We start from the raw sequence: 15,100 nt of genomic DNA, 5'->3' as shown, positions 1-15,100 counted from the left end.
TAACTACTAAACATCAACTGTTCCTCAGCAAAGGCAAAGTCAGTAAGATAGATTGTCTCGCATGCAATTCTCCATCCAGGAAAAAAAGAACATCAAGAGAAACCTCAGAAAGAGAAAACAAGCATTTTGTTGTTGCAGGGAGACACATATGACAGCTTCCAAAGCCCAGCAGCTAGTGAATGTTAAACTAAAATTCTGGTTCTCTGGGAGCTTGACCCCATATCTTCACGCTATTTCTATTAGAGTCATAGAGCCATGTAGCATGGAAACAGACCTTTCCATCCAACTCATGCATGCCAGCCATGTTCCCAAACTAAACTAGTCCCACTTACTTGTGTTTGGCCCATATCCCTCTAAACTTTTCATGTACTTATCCAAATGTCTTTTAAATGTTTTAACTATACCTGCATCCGTAACTTCCTCTGGCAGTTCATTCCATGCATGAACCACCTTCTGTGTAAAAACGTTGCCTCTCATGTCTTTTTTAAAACTTCCTCCTCTCATCCTAAAAATATGCCCTCCAGTTTTGAATTCCCCCACCCTAGGGAAATGACCCTTGCTATTTACCTTATCCTATGCCCTTCATGATTTTATAAACCTCTAATGAGGTAACCCCTTGATCTCTTACATTCCCAACCTATCCAGCCTACTTATTTAAAAACAGCCCCAAGGCCTCACAAGCTGTCCACTTCATTGAGTTGAACAAACCGCTTACCACCTCTGTCTCAAACTCTCTTCATAAAAATAAAACACCAGGACAAAATACACTTCTTAAAGTCATAGTATCATCACAAATAGTACTGAAGATTTACATTCCAGCATGAGCTGCACCGCTAGCCAATCTGTACAGCTGTAACACTGGCATATAACTGACAATGTGGAAAATTGCCCAGACCTGTCCTATCCGCAAAAAGCAAGACAAATCTAGCTGAGCTAATTACCACCCTATTAATGCACACTCGAGCAATAGCAGAGTGATTTGAGAAGTTGACAACTGTGTTATCCAGTGGCAAAGTTATAATAGGCTCATTAATGCTTACCTTGGCTTCTCAGTTTCTCATCTCTACAGGCTTAATTCAAACATGAACAAAACAGCTGAACTTCTGGGGTAAGGTGACAATGACAGAAATTGACATCAAGACTATATCTGACTGAGAATGGCATCAAAAGCTTTCACAAAACTAGAGTCAGAAGGAAAACTCTCCATTGATTCAAGCCACAACTAGCACAAAGAAAGATGGCTGTGACTGTAGAGGTCAATCATCTTAATCCAAGGACATTTCTGCAGGAGCTCCTCAAGGTAGAGTTCTAGGTCCAGTCATCTTCAGTTGTTTCATCAATGACCTATCAATGTCCTTCCCTCCATCATAAAGTCAGAAGTGAGGTGTTTGCTGGTTATTTCACAATGTTCAGCACCACCCATAATTCTTCACAAACTGAATTATCCAGGATTGGTTTGATAAGTGACTTGTAACATTTACACTGCTCAAGTATCAGGCAATGACCATCTCTAACAAAAGAGAATCTAGCAATCATCTGTTGGTGCTCGGAGGTATTACCATAATCCCCCACTGTTAATATTTTGAGGGTTACCATGAACCAGAAACTGAACTGAATCAGCTGGATAAATACTGTGGCTGCAAAAATAGATTATAGGCTATGCATCCAGCAGTGAATAATTCATCTTTTGACTCCTTATAGCCTGTGTGACCCATAAGACACAGGTAAAGGGTGTGATGCAATAATATCCAATTATCTGGATGAATGTAGTTCCAACAAAGAAGTTTGGCACCATTCTAGGAAAAGCAGCCTTTTTCACTGACCCCATAGCCACAAACAATGACTCCCTCCACCATCGATGCTCATGGCCAGCAGTGTGCATCATCTATGAGATGCATCAAAGTACTTCATCATTCTGTCAACCGTCAACACCTTCTAAACCATAAACCTTACAGCCTAGGAGGACAAGAGCGGCAGATGCACGGGAACACTTCTACAGGGAAGTTCCTTTCCAAGTCACCCAACATGCTGACTTGGAAATATACTGTCGTTCCTTCACTGTTACTGAATCTCCCCTGCTTACACCTTTGAGAGGGAACTGCGATCCTGAGGATAGCAGCAGTTCAAGAAGGCAACTCACTAATCATCTTCTCCAGGGCAGTTAGAGATGGGAAATTAATGTTCGCTTAGTTGTCAACATTCACATCCTATGAACGAATAAAATTATTTCTTCAATTAAAACCTGATCATTTTCATGTTAACACATTGAAGAAAAAATAGACGTAAAGAAAATCCTTCATGTAAATTCAGGGCACCTCCAAATTCTGTGCAAATTACATGATCACCATACTACTTTCGAGACAAGTCAAGACTACTGATATTAATTGGATTTACTGTTTTGATCTATTAATCTGAACCAAACAACTGCTTTTCTGAAATCTCTGTGGTGACATTGAGGTAGGCACTCAAGATGCTCAGTTTAAGACAGAAAACAGAATTTGCACTCTCTAATGCTAAATGGGTAACTATCATTTAAATTCTAGAATAAACTGTTAATTCCGCTGTAATAGTCATTCATACATCCAACATATGTTATGTTTATTTCCACTGAGTACTGCTGACAGAAAAGTGCGTGATTAAAGCTTTTGTCTTGCACTTTTCAGGACAAATGCTGAAATGCCAAATTTTAAACAGTAATATATATCACACAAGTAGTATGCTATTGATTGTCAAATTGACTGAGATTGGTCAAGTCATTGCCATGAAGAATACATCAAGGAACTATTGTCTCCTGTGTTTTAATTTAAATTGTGTGTTTTTGTACGAAATTAGACTTGCCAACCAATCAGTTCATTTCTCTCAAGCATTATACAAAGTTAACGCTTTTGAAGTTTGACAGTCTGTCTCATTTTGCAGAAATACTCAAATTCTGTTCAACTCAGCAACTATTTCCATTCAATCAAATGCCCTCCTGTGTATTGGAAGGTAATTGAGAGTGTTTGCAATAGTTCACACCATGAAGGAAAATTGCATTTTGATCTGTTTGTGCACCAGGGAATTCAGGTAACTGATCGCCCAGCACTTAATCAGTTGAGGCAGCAAGCAGGAAACCTGCATTGCTGACTGTTTGCATGCTGAAAAGAGAATTGGCAGTGCGTTTGGTGAGTGCATGTTTCAGTGAGTATTAAAGGCAGCCTTCCTTTCTTATTGCACAAAAGATAATTGGCTGTGGAAGATTTAGAGAAGCAAAAACACAATTGACAAAACAACAGGCAAGAGAGAAGGTTCCCATGATTTCTGATGCAAAGCTCAAAGCTTCAGCACATAAATTGCACTGGAATTACCGGCTATGTGGCCAGGTAGACCTTGGGCACCCAGTAGCCACCATTTGATTTGATAAAATGGTTTGAGTACAGAAGGCACAATGAATGGCTAGAGAATGATGGGCATGATTGCGGCTGACAATATATTGAGCATTCATCTGCACAGTTTATTATATATGAGCACAAACCTGCCGGAGGTTGAGTGAGTAGATTTGTTTTTGTTTGCAATATTTTTAGATTTCACAGAATCCCTACAATGTGTAAGCAGGCCATTTAGCTCATTAAGTCGACAATGACCCTACAAAGAGCATACCCTGACCCACCTCCCTAGCTTATCCCTGTGACCTTACATTTCCCATGGCTAACGCACACATCTTTAGACTGGTGAGACAAAACTGTAGCACCCAGTGGAAACCCAAGCAAACATGGGAGAACGTGCAAACCACACAGTGTCCAAGGGTGAAACTGCACCTAGGTCCCTGGCACTGTGAGGTAGCAGTGCTAACCACTGAGACACCATACCATCCTTGTGCAGTTGATGTGCAGTCCCTGCTAACCACATGCATGAAGTTCAGTTATTGGCAAGTCACAATGAAACTGCCTGCGATCCTCATGAAGGTTTGGTTACACCACGTGCTTCTCTTTGGCAAGCAAGAATGTAATGTAGTCAGCTCTCATATAATGGACAACCTGAATGACCTTGCTTATGAACAGTGGACAGCAAGTGGCAAGATGTTGCAAACAGCTTCAGCTTGAACCTGAATGGAGCCTGATACATCAAACATTCATTGTCACAGTCACTTTCACAGCTGCTGGCAATGCACAAGACCATAAGAAATAGGAACAGGAATAGCCTGTTCAGCCCTTTGGGCATGGTCCACCATTCAATGGGATCATAGCTGATCCAACATTCCTCAGTTCAAACTCTCCTGCCCTTTCCCCATAACCCTAGATTCCCCTACTGAGCAAGAATCTAGCTATTTATCTAGCTCAGGAGAAAGTGAGGACTGCAGATGCTGGAGATCAGAGCTGAAAAATGTGTTGCTGGAAAAGTGCAGCAGGTCAGGCAGCATCCAAGGAGCAGGAGAATCGATGTTTTGGGCATAAGCCCTTCTTCAGGAATGATTCCTGAAGAAGGGCTTATGCCCGAAACATCGATTCTCCTGCTCCTTGAATGTTGCCTGACCTGCTGCGCTTTTCCAGCAACACATTTTTCAGCATCTATCTAGCTCAGTCTTAAATTACACAATTACTCTGCCCACAACAGATCGCTGTGGCAAAGTGTTGCACAGACTCATGAACAAGGAAGAAGAAAGCCCTCCTCATCTCAACCTTAAATTGGTACAATTATTTTCTGAGATTATGCCCTCTGGTCCTAGGCTCTTGCACGAGTGGAAACATCCTCTCAGCATTTACCCTGTCAAGTCCCTTAAGAATCCTTTATGTTCCAAAGAAATAGACGTTCATTCTTCCAAAAAAGCAGTGTCCCAACCTGTTTAACCTTTGCTCATAAGACAATCCCTCTATTATGGGGGTCATCCGAATGAACCTTCTCTGAATGCAGTCCTTACCATGCTCCAACGGCTAAGTTGTGACTGCAGAAGGTGGTAGAGTGCAGTGACAATATCATTACTGTTAGTCTAAGGTATTACTTCACTTAGAACAAGGGCAATTTTGGCAATCTTCCTCACACTGTGTAACATTTGGAGGCAAAAACCTTAATCTTAAAACCCTTGGTTCATTAAACTCTTGTACAGTTCCAATATGCTACTCAAATGAGCCCCAAGATACTTTATGTCATGATTGAGGTTGGAGAAGTGTATCGTTTCCTTTTCTAGTCTGATTCCTCCACTGGTCACAACAGATTTTAGGTTTAGCCAGATTTGTGATGTGGAGAAAGTGAGGATGGTAGCTGCTGGAGATCAGAGTCAAAAGTGAATTGCTGGAAAAGAACAGCTGCTCAGGCAGCATCCAAGGAGGAGGAGAATCGGTGTTTCGAACATAAACCCTTCATCAGGAATGAAGCCTCACTCCTTATGAAGGGCTTATGCTCGAAATGTCGATTCTCCTGCTCCTCGGATGCTGCCTGAGCAGCTGTGCTTTTCCAGCACCACAGGTTTGTGATGTGGCCAATTATATAGGTCTCAGATAAAGTCAGGTTCAGTATGAAGAACAAGTTACAGACTGCTGGAAAAGCTCAGCAAGTTTGGCAGCCATCTGTGGAGAGAAATTAGAGATAATGTTTTGGGTCGAGTGACCATTCCTCAGAATTCTAATTTCTCTACATAGATGCTGCCAGACCTGCTGAGCTTTCTCAGCAATCTCTATTTTCCTATGTGATTTACAGCATCCACAGTTCCTTCATTTTTTTTCAAGAACAAGTTAACCTGGTGTATTTAGAAAACAAAATGGTTTATTACCAAATGCAAATTTACTCAAAGTTGCAAACGTATGTATATATATCATTTTTTAAAAAAAACTCAATACAGACACACAAACAATTTGAGGCAAAATCAAACAAATTAAAACTCAGCAGTGTTAACTTTAAAATATTCTGACCTAGTAGTAGTTAAAGTCATGAATAAAGGATAAGTCATGGGTTGTCACAAATGGTGCTCTGATTCTGAAGTTATTCTGCACACACAAGGTGCTAGCACTGAGACGTCTTCCTGGAACGGTTGTAACTGGCTGGATTTCCTTCGTCATCCCCAGCTGGCACCCTGGCATCCTACCCACCTGGCAACCCAATTATTTGGCATCTTACATCTCCTTCCCATCTGGCACTCTACCCTCCCAACACCCAAACATCACAATTACTTATCCACTTGCCCTTTCACTACAGCTGTCAGGAAATGTTACATTTCGGAATGCAGCAACTGACTGCTGTGAAAAGAGGACATGAGTTTCTTTTGTCTAATGGTTGTAACACCAAGAAAGAACTGTCAGAATGGGAGAATGCCTCTGTGATTCTGAGAAAGCCCTGTGCAGTTTCCTTCTTTCATAAAATAAAAGGCCAAGGTGGCAATCTTATACATTGGAAAATCTGGTGCAATATTTAGTTCATACCTTTCATCACATTATTCAGTCGTAGAAAGTGAAGTTTTTGCATGTGGCAGAAAGATACTTTACAGCCTGTTTAGAAATGTTTTCACATCTATAACTCAGATTCACAATCATCCAATAGCTGTTGGAATTTACTGGTCATGTTTATTTTTGAGAATTGTAGAACCACTGACCAGTTCCAGTTAGGATGCAAACAAGTCAATCTTCAATCTGAGTTGTTCTTTGCAATGATTACAGCAAAGTCTTTTTCCTCATTCTCAACTTCATTAGATACACTAAAGTAGGGATAAGTATTAAAGGAAATTAAATTCCCTGTTCACAACTGCTTGGGGAAGAAAATTACCCAAGAATACCAAGAATTGTAAAAAATTGATAGATATGAGGACATTGAGGATTCTGTCTTCATTTTTCCTGTCTAAATATTCATTGACCTTTTGGAATTCTGTACAATATTAATGAAATGGAGTCATAAAAAGAATTTTGATTTTAAGCTGATCAAATATTAATATCCTTGGTACTGCAGCAGTAATAAGTTGGAGCTGTAAGAGGATGTATATAAAATATGTAAGAAACAGAAAATAAATTCTTATAAAGTTGGTTCATTTATTTCAGCAAGTTACCAAGTCAGTAAATACAAAGTATTTGACTTTTTAAAATTGGTACAATTCTGTGAGAAGGAAGAGCAAGCAGATTAGTTTTCACGGTCACATAAATGGAAATTATCGATCTGCTGAACTGTAGAGACATATGCTTCAGATGTGCCAAGGTTGCATTGGAACTAGAACAAATAAGAATTAAAAGAGGCCATTTTCAATACCCATCACCTTGTGGAATCATTCACTGACTAACTGAAGAAACTGCTAGATCTTCATTCATCTGAAATTATGAAAAAATGCCAGAAGCCAGGTACGACCCTGGAGATAAAGTCGAAAATTACTCTTATGTGGACCGAGCAATGATAGGTACCTATTTGGTGCGTTAGGTTTGAACCAGTACCCAAATAAAACTATAATTGTTTTAGTAAAACCAGAACTGAAGAGATCATATTTACAAAGGGCTCATTTTAGAAACTCACTTGGAAAACAGAGAGTCATACAGCATGGACACAGACTCCTTGGTCCAACTCATCTGCGCCAACAAGACAGCCATCTGACTTAGTCCCATTTGTCAGCATTTGGCCCATATTGCTCTAAACCTTTCCTATTCATTTACCCATTCAGGTGCTTCTAAAGTGTTATAATTGTACCAGCTTCCGCCATTTCCTCTGGTAGCTCATTCCATACATACACCAACCTCTGCGTGAAAAAGTTACCCCTCAAGCCCCTTTTAAAATTTTCCTCTCTCACTTTAAACCTATGTCCTCTAGTTTGGACTCTCCCACCTGAGCTAAAAGATCTTGGATATTCACCATATCCATGCCCCTCATGATTTTATAAACTTCTATAAAGTCACCCCTTAGTCTCCGATCTTCCAAGTAAAAGGTCCCAGCCTATTGAGCCTCTGCTAATTAGTCAAACTCTCATGTCCTGGCAAAATCGTTGCAAGTCTTTTCTGACCCCTTTCACGTTGTGTAACATCCTTCCTATAGCACAGAGAGCAGAATTGAATGCAGTATTCCAAATGTGGCCTAACCAATGTCCTGTACAGCCACAACGTGATTTCCCAACTCCTATACTCAATGCACTGACCAATAAAGATAAGCATACAAAACATCTTCTTCATTAGCATGTTTACTTGTGACTCCACTTTCAAGGAACTATGTACCTGCACTCCAAGGTCTCATGAATGAGTATATGAATAGCGAAAGTTTAGAGGGATATGGGCTAAATGTTGGCAAATGGGACTACATCAATTTAGGATATCTGGTCAGCATAGATGAGTTGGACTGAAGGGTCTGCACATATTTTCAAAGATTGAAAAGGTTGAACTTTTAAATGCCTTGACACCTCCATTTGACAGGCACACTGACATTTCTGGCAGCCCTTTTGACGGGCTCACTTGGCATGTGCTTTTGACAATTTTGACAGTTTTATTTGCAGATTCAGTGGTCTTGACAGCAATGAGCTTATTCACTTTTATGCTCATTACACTTCTTTTAACAACTCAAAAGGCACCTGTGCTAGCCTAAGGAACACCTGACCCATTTCAAAGCTATCATGTGTTCAGACTCAAAAGGGTACACTAGCTATCTAAATGATTCCACAAAGTTCACCAGCTCTTACCAAGTCTATTTGCAAACCTAGGGTTTTACACTCCAAGGCTATCAACAAGTCATTCCAGTGTAAACGGGTAATGATTTAAATAGTCAATGGCCTCCATAAAATGTGCCTGCAGGCAATTCATTAATGGCATTGTGGGTCAACCCCACAACAAGTGGACTGCAATGGTTCAAAAAGACAGCTCATCACCATCTTCTCAAGGGCAACTAGAGTTGGGCTATAAATGCTGGCCAGCCAACGATGCCCACATTCCACAAATGAATCTTTAAAAATCCTATTTCCACCCTGAGAAAATATTCCACTGCCCATATTCAGGGTTGAACTGAAGATGTTTAGGTAAACCTGCTATTTTTGACATGAAGAGTTTTTCCATTGTGGCAAAAATCTGGGCCCTTGTTCTGAAAGCTTAGAGTTTTCAGTGTAGCTTCCCTTCTCAATGTATTCGCTGCTCCACATATACCTAAGCTAATTCACCTTAGTGTTATTTTGTTTGTCTATCGTTCATGTGGAACGTCAGCAATCGACAGTCACAAATCAGAATCTCACTAATCCCCTAGCTCAGTCTCCAACCTCCCTGGAGCATGTTTTGGAGTTACATTCCTCCAGGTTTTGCTTTGAAACTGCTCTCAGTTACAAGTCTCAAGTTACTCTTTCACATAATGCACATGTTCTATATTTTAGAAATTTGGGCATTTAAATATTTTGCATTTTAGCTGGTGAATATTCTTAGAACAATTGAATCATCTTCTAGGACTTATGCGATTTTATTATAAACAATTCAATGACTGGAATTTGTTTGGAAGAAGTGGTTTTCCATGGGAAGGAATGACTGTAGCAAACATTCTCAACATGGCAGATTACGTCAAACTCCAAACAGGCTGCTGTATCACAATTCATGCTTTAATTACCACTAGGTATCAATTTCTCATCATTCCAAAACATACCACAAGGTACAAGAATGATGATTAAATGTCTCCTAGGTACAATAAATTCCCAAAGCACTGTGCAGCCAATGGATTCCTTCTTAAGTGCAGTCACTGCTTACACATCAGATTACATGCTTATCATTTTTTTAATACTAGCTTTTGTTTCCATTCTACCTTATAGTTCCCTTGGTTGCAAGCATAAAAGCTACTGCAGTTGACTCTCTGTAAAAAGCAAAAGAAAACAGAGTGCTATAGACATTGAGCAGGAGAACAGCAGGCACTGAGGAAGGAGATGTGGCTGTGGTAGTGAGTCTGCTTCAGGACATGGCTGAAGAGCTTTCGGACAGAGGAGATGACCTGGGGGCTGAAGGCCCAGAATACCCAGCACTGGCGGGAGCCGTATTATTACAGGAATGCTTTTATAGCACTATGATTGTTAGGACTCATCCAATTCAATATTATACACTTACTTTCCTCCAGAAAGTAAACGAAACTCACAAAAACAGGAATTACTAGCAGAATGCAGGTAGAAGATTGCTTTATGTGTGAGGATAGAAAATTGTTATCTCATTGACAGAGTTGTTGAATGTACAGATGGATGTTGAACCAGTTCCAGGTGAAGACTGCAGTTGGTCCATAGGCCATGAGCACACAAGTTAACGATGGGGATGATAAAATTGAAAGTAGATTTGTGTGAATTATTCAAAGTAAATAACACTTTGGTAGTTTGAAATGAAGCTGTCATAACTGTTTGCGAGAACAGACTAGCGACTTGTGCCATCTGTGCATTTAACATAATCAAATGCAATAAAAGGAATTTTTTTCTGCCTATCTAATCATTTTATAAATAATCTGACATTGTCTCATTGAAAGTTAATCTGGAATTAGTAATCCGGAACAAGACAGTGAGACCATAAAATGGGGGACCTGATGGCTAGTGGTATTGTCATGAGACAATTTATCCAGTCTGAGGGCCTGGATTCAAATCCTGCTACGGCAAATGGTGGGATTCGAATTCAATAAATATCTGTATTTTGAAGTCTAATAATGATCATGAAAACATTGCCAATTGTTGGGAAAAACCTATCTGGTTCAATAAGGTCCTTTATGGAAAGAAACTGCTTTCCTTATCTACATGTGAGTCCAAATCCACAACAATGTGGTTGATGCTTAACTGGAAATAGGTATAAATGGTGAGTGTCCAGAGATGCTCATCTCCCATGAGTGAATAAAAATCTTTGGCACGAAAAATAATTAGTTCCAATATGTTTAGATTTAATTTTGCCTCCAATAATGATCCAGGATACTGGAATAGCTTCCTCACAAATGTATTAAAGAAAACATTCAATATAATTTAAGTAACAGATTCCATTTTCTATTTTCTTCTGCATCCTACCTATACTAGCTTTAGAATCAGATCTTTAGTATTCTCAGAATGAGCTGTTATACTTAACACCCTGTCATATTCATATGCAAGGTAGATTGCCCAAATTGACTCCTCATTTCTAAAGATTTTGTATGTGCATTACATGTTTTGAATTGAAGGATTCTGCAAAACAGCTCAGCCAAGTTAATATGAAATATCATTCCAGCAAGTAACTACTTCCACAATTCCACAACCACCTGATGAAGGAGCGGCACTCCGAAAGCCAGTGTTTCCAATTTAATCTGTTGGACTATAACCTGGTGTTGTGTGATTTTTAACTTTGTACACCCCAGTCCAACACCGGCATCTCTGAATCATGTCTACAATTTCTGGAAGCAAAAGAATATTCATACAGAAAATAATAAACTGTAACACTGTATATGACACAAAATTCTCAATGCATTACCACTTTCAAAAACAGAAGACAAGCAAATAAAAACTCTTTTATCTTTGCAGTTCACCGCACATTAAGGTACAGTAAAATCAGGCTTGAATTTCAATGGATATAGTGGAAAAGTAGAGCGATGTGTAGTATTGAAAATAAATTACATGCATTTACAAGGTGCTTTTCAATCTTTCAGGATGTCCCAAAGACTTTAAAGCCAATTAATTACTTTCAAAATGCAGTCATTTTGGGGGAAACAAGGCAACCAACATGGGCACAGCTAGATTCACAACCAGCAATGCGACAAAAATAGTTATTGGAAGTCGATATCTTCAAAAGCAACTAACACCGGATGCCCACTAGTGACGATTCACCCCCAGTGGGCTTTATGGCCTAATAGGACTCTTGGCACTGACTTCCCATCCTGCCCAATCAAAAGCCAGCATGCACTAGACACTTGGGAGGGTCTGATAGAAGACCAGGCTGTAGAATCATAAAGAGCCGCACAGCTGAGAAGATCAATTTTTTTTTAAGAGGGATCATGAGTTTGGGATCAAGGGGAGAGAGGCAAAGGCTGAGAAGTGACTTTCAGTGACTATAGCATCCCTACCCAAACCATTGACCCCACATGCTCCCGCTCCCAGATAGGGGCATATTAAAGAAACCATTCCCTCCAAGCCACTTACTTGTTTGCTGGGAAGATAAAAATAATGACTGCAGATGCTGGAAACCAGATTCTGGATCAGTGGTGCTGGAAGAGCACAGCAGTTCAGGCAGCATCCAACGAGCAGCGAAATCGACGTTTTGGGCAAAAACCCTTCATCAGGAATAAAGGCAGTGAGCTGGAAGCATGGAGAGATAAGCCAGGGGAGGGTGGGGTGGGGAGAGAGTAGCATAGAGTACAATGGATGAGTGGGGGAGGAGATGAAGGTGATACGTCAGGGAGGAGAGGGTGGAGTGGATAGGTGGAAAAGGAGCTAGGCGGGTTGGACAAGTCCAGACAAGTCATGGAGACAGTGCTGAACTGGAAGTTTCAAACTAGGATGAGGTGGGGCAAGGGGAAATGAGGAAGCTGTTGAAGTCCACATTGATGGAAGGTACGTAATTGGTAATTGGAGGATTGAGATCATGTTACTGTTAATTGACCACTTCAGGCCTTAATTTCTGGCAGGTTAGAAAGGTCACCCATGGACATTCCCACCCAGAACTGGATTGCTGATGTAGAAGGAAAGGGTAAGTATCTTACCAACGTGCTCAATTATTTGCCCTTCCTATCACTTGCCTTGTCACCTTTAGGCAGAGATCAATCCAGACAATCTGTTTGGTTAGGAATATTGATTGAGAAATAAGTATTGGCTAGGATACCATGCATAATATCCGGTTTCTTTTTTTAAGTGCTTTCATGGATCTAGCAAAGCCAGCATTTGTTGCCCATCCATAACTGCAATAGAAAAGGTGTTGGTGTGCATCATCTTAAACTGCAGCACTCCATCTGGTGTGGATATACCCACAGTGCCTTTAGCAAGAGAGTTCCAGGTTTTTGGACCAGTGATCGTACAGAAATAGAGATGTTATCACAAGTCAGGATGGTGTAGTTTGGAGAGCAATTTGGAGGTGGTGTTGTTTCTGTACGCGTTACCTTTCTACTTCTCGGTCATAGAAGTTGTGGGTTTCAAATGCACCATCAATGAGGCTTCAAGGGTTGCTGCAGGGGTTGTTTTAGATGATACATGTTATTGCCATGGTGTGTCGTCATGGAGAGTATGCCCACGTTACAAGAAATAAATACAAAATGTTTAAAATGGTGGACACAGTACCAATCAAGCAAACTGCTTCGTCCTGGATGGTGTCAATCATAAATATTATTGAAGCGGTACTTTTCCAGGCAAGTCAAGAGTAATCCATCACACTCTTGACTTATGCTTTATGGTGGATAGGGTTTGGGAAAAGTATCAAGGAATGTTTTGTGGCTGAGAGGCTAGACTTAAGCTAATGTCTCATATAAAAGTATTAGCACAGCATGCCTTCAGCACTACACTGGCATGGTTAGCCTAGACTTTTATGTCCCCAAGTCTACAAAGTGGGACTTTAGCCCTCCACCTTCTGAAGCAGTCAGAAATCACATGACACCAGGTTATAGCCCAACAGATTTATTTGTCCACGCCAGTCCAATATCGGCACCTTTAGAAACATGGTTTCTAAAGCAGAGTTAAGGATGTTACTAAATCATGGCTGATAGATTAATGTGTTTCTAATTATTTCTGATGTTTCTTGTACTCCTGTACATATGCTAAAGTGTGAAAGTGAACAGAAAGATTTGTGAAGGTTTGTAGCTCAGGTTGAGGTTTAGGGTGTAGGTTTGCTCGCTGAGCTGTAGGTTTGATATCCAGACGTTTCATTACCTGGCTAGGTAACATCATCAGTGGCGACCTCCAAGTGAAGCAAAGCTGTTGTCTCCTGCTTTCTATTTATATGTTTGTCCTGGATGGGGTTCCTGGAGTTTGTGGTGATGTCATTTCCTGTTCGTTTTCTGAGGGGTTGATAGATGGTATCTAGATCTATTTGTTTGTTTATGGTGTTGTGGTTGGAGTGCCAGGCCTCTAGGAATTCTCTGGCACGTCTTTGCTTAGCCTGTCCCAGAGGAGAACCACCTATACAATGTATTCAAGAAGAACGGATACTCAAAACATACAGTCCGCAGATTCCTCAAGAACAAACCATCACAAGCAGACCAAACACAGCCACCTAACCACCTTACCATACATCAAAGAAGTTTCAAAAATGACAGCCAGACTACTAAGACCCCTCAGAATCCTAGGAGCACACAAACCCACCAACACGCTCAAACAAAAACTAACAAACTTAAAAAACCCAGTACAACCCATGGACAAAACTAATGACGTCTACAAAATTCCATGCAAGGACTGCCACAAACACTACATAGGACAAACAGGAAGAATGTTAGCCACCAGGATACACGAACACCACCTAGCCACAAAAAGACATGACCCTCTCTCCGTCGTAGCCCTACACACGGAGGAAAAAAGCCGCCATTTTGACTGGGACAACACATCTATCCTGGGACAGGCTAAACAAAGACATGCCAGAGAATTCTTGGAGGCCTGGCACTCCAACCACAACGCCATAAACAAACACCTAGATCTAGATACCATCTATCAACCCCTCAGAAAACAAACAGGAAATGACATCACCACAAACCCCAAGAACCCCATCCAGGACAAACATATAAATAGAAAGCAGGAGACAACAGCTTCACTTCACTTGGAGGTCGCCACTGATGATGTTACCTAGCCAGGTAATGAAACGTCTGCATATCAAACCTACAGCTCAGCGAGCAAATCTACACCCTAGAACAGAAAGAGCTAAAAGAGAACAGAAGTCACATAGAATCTGTGTTGGCCCAAAATACCCATAGGAATAAATCTCACACTTTACAAGTAGCTAGACAAAGCTTCAGATCTATTCATGCAACAGATGTTGAGTTTCAATTTATGAAAAAGAACTTGGGACAAACATAATTTTATAAAGCATCCACAGAACTTCATTTTTATGCTCCCTTCAAATTGTCAGTATGGGTTTAACAAGAATAAATCTATAGTTAGTGCTTCAAAACCATCCAAGAGTCACTGAGCCTTTGCTGAGTGCATTTTGGCATCAAGCTACAGCAACAGAGATTCAGGCAACAAGACTTTTCATTTTGATGTGTTGACAGTTTTCCAAAAGCACTTGGCATCTTT

At 40.5% G+C, this 15,100-nt stretch overlaps 1 protein-coding gene across 2 annotated transcripts in view; it reads right to left on the bottom strand.

Moving 5' to 3' along the window:
* tmem163a (transmembrane protein 163a) overlaps positions 1-15,100 on the bottom strand; it is a 287,064-nt gene that overhangs the window by 121,807 nt on the left and 150,157 nt on the right. The gene's annotated exons all lie outside the window — the stretch shown is intronic.

The sequence above is a fragment of the Hemiscyllium ocellatum genome, chromosome 7, assembly GCF_020745735.1.
Source record: "Hemiscyllium ocellatum isolate sHemOce1 chromosome 7, sHemOce1.pat.X.cur, whole genome shotgun sequence".
Lineage (NCBI taxonomy): Eukaryota > Metazoa > Chordata > Chondrichthyes > Orectolobiformes > Hemiscylliidae > Hemiscyllium > Hemiscyllium ocellatum.
Note: the sequence above shows the minus strand (reverse complement) of the source record. Positions and strands in the feature narration are given on the sequence as shown.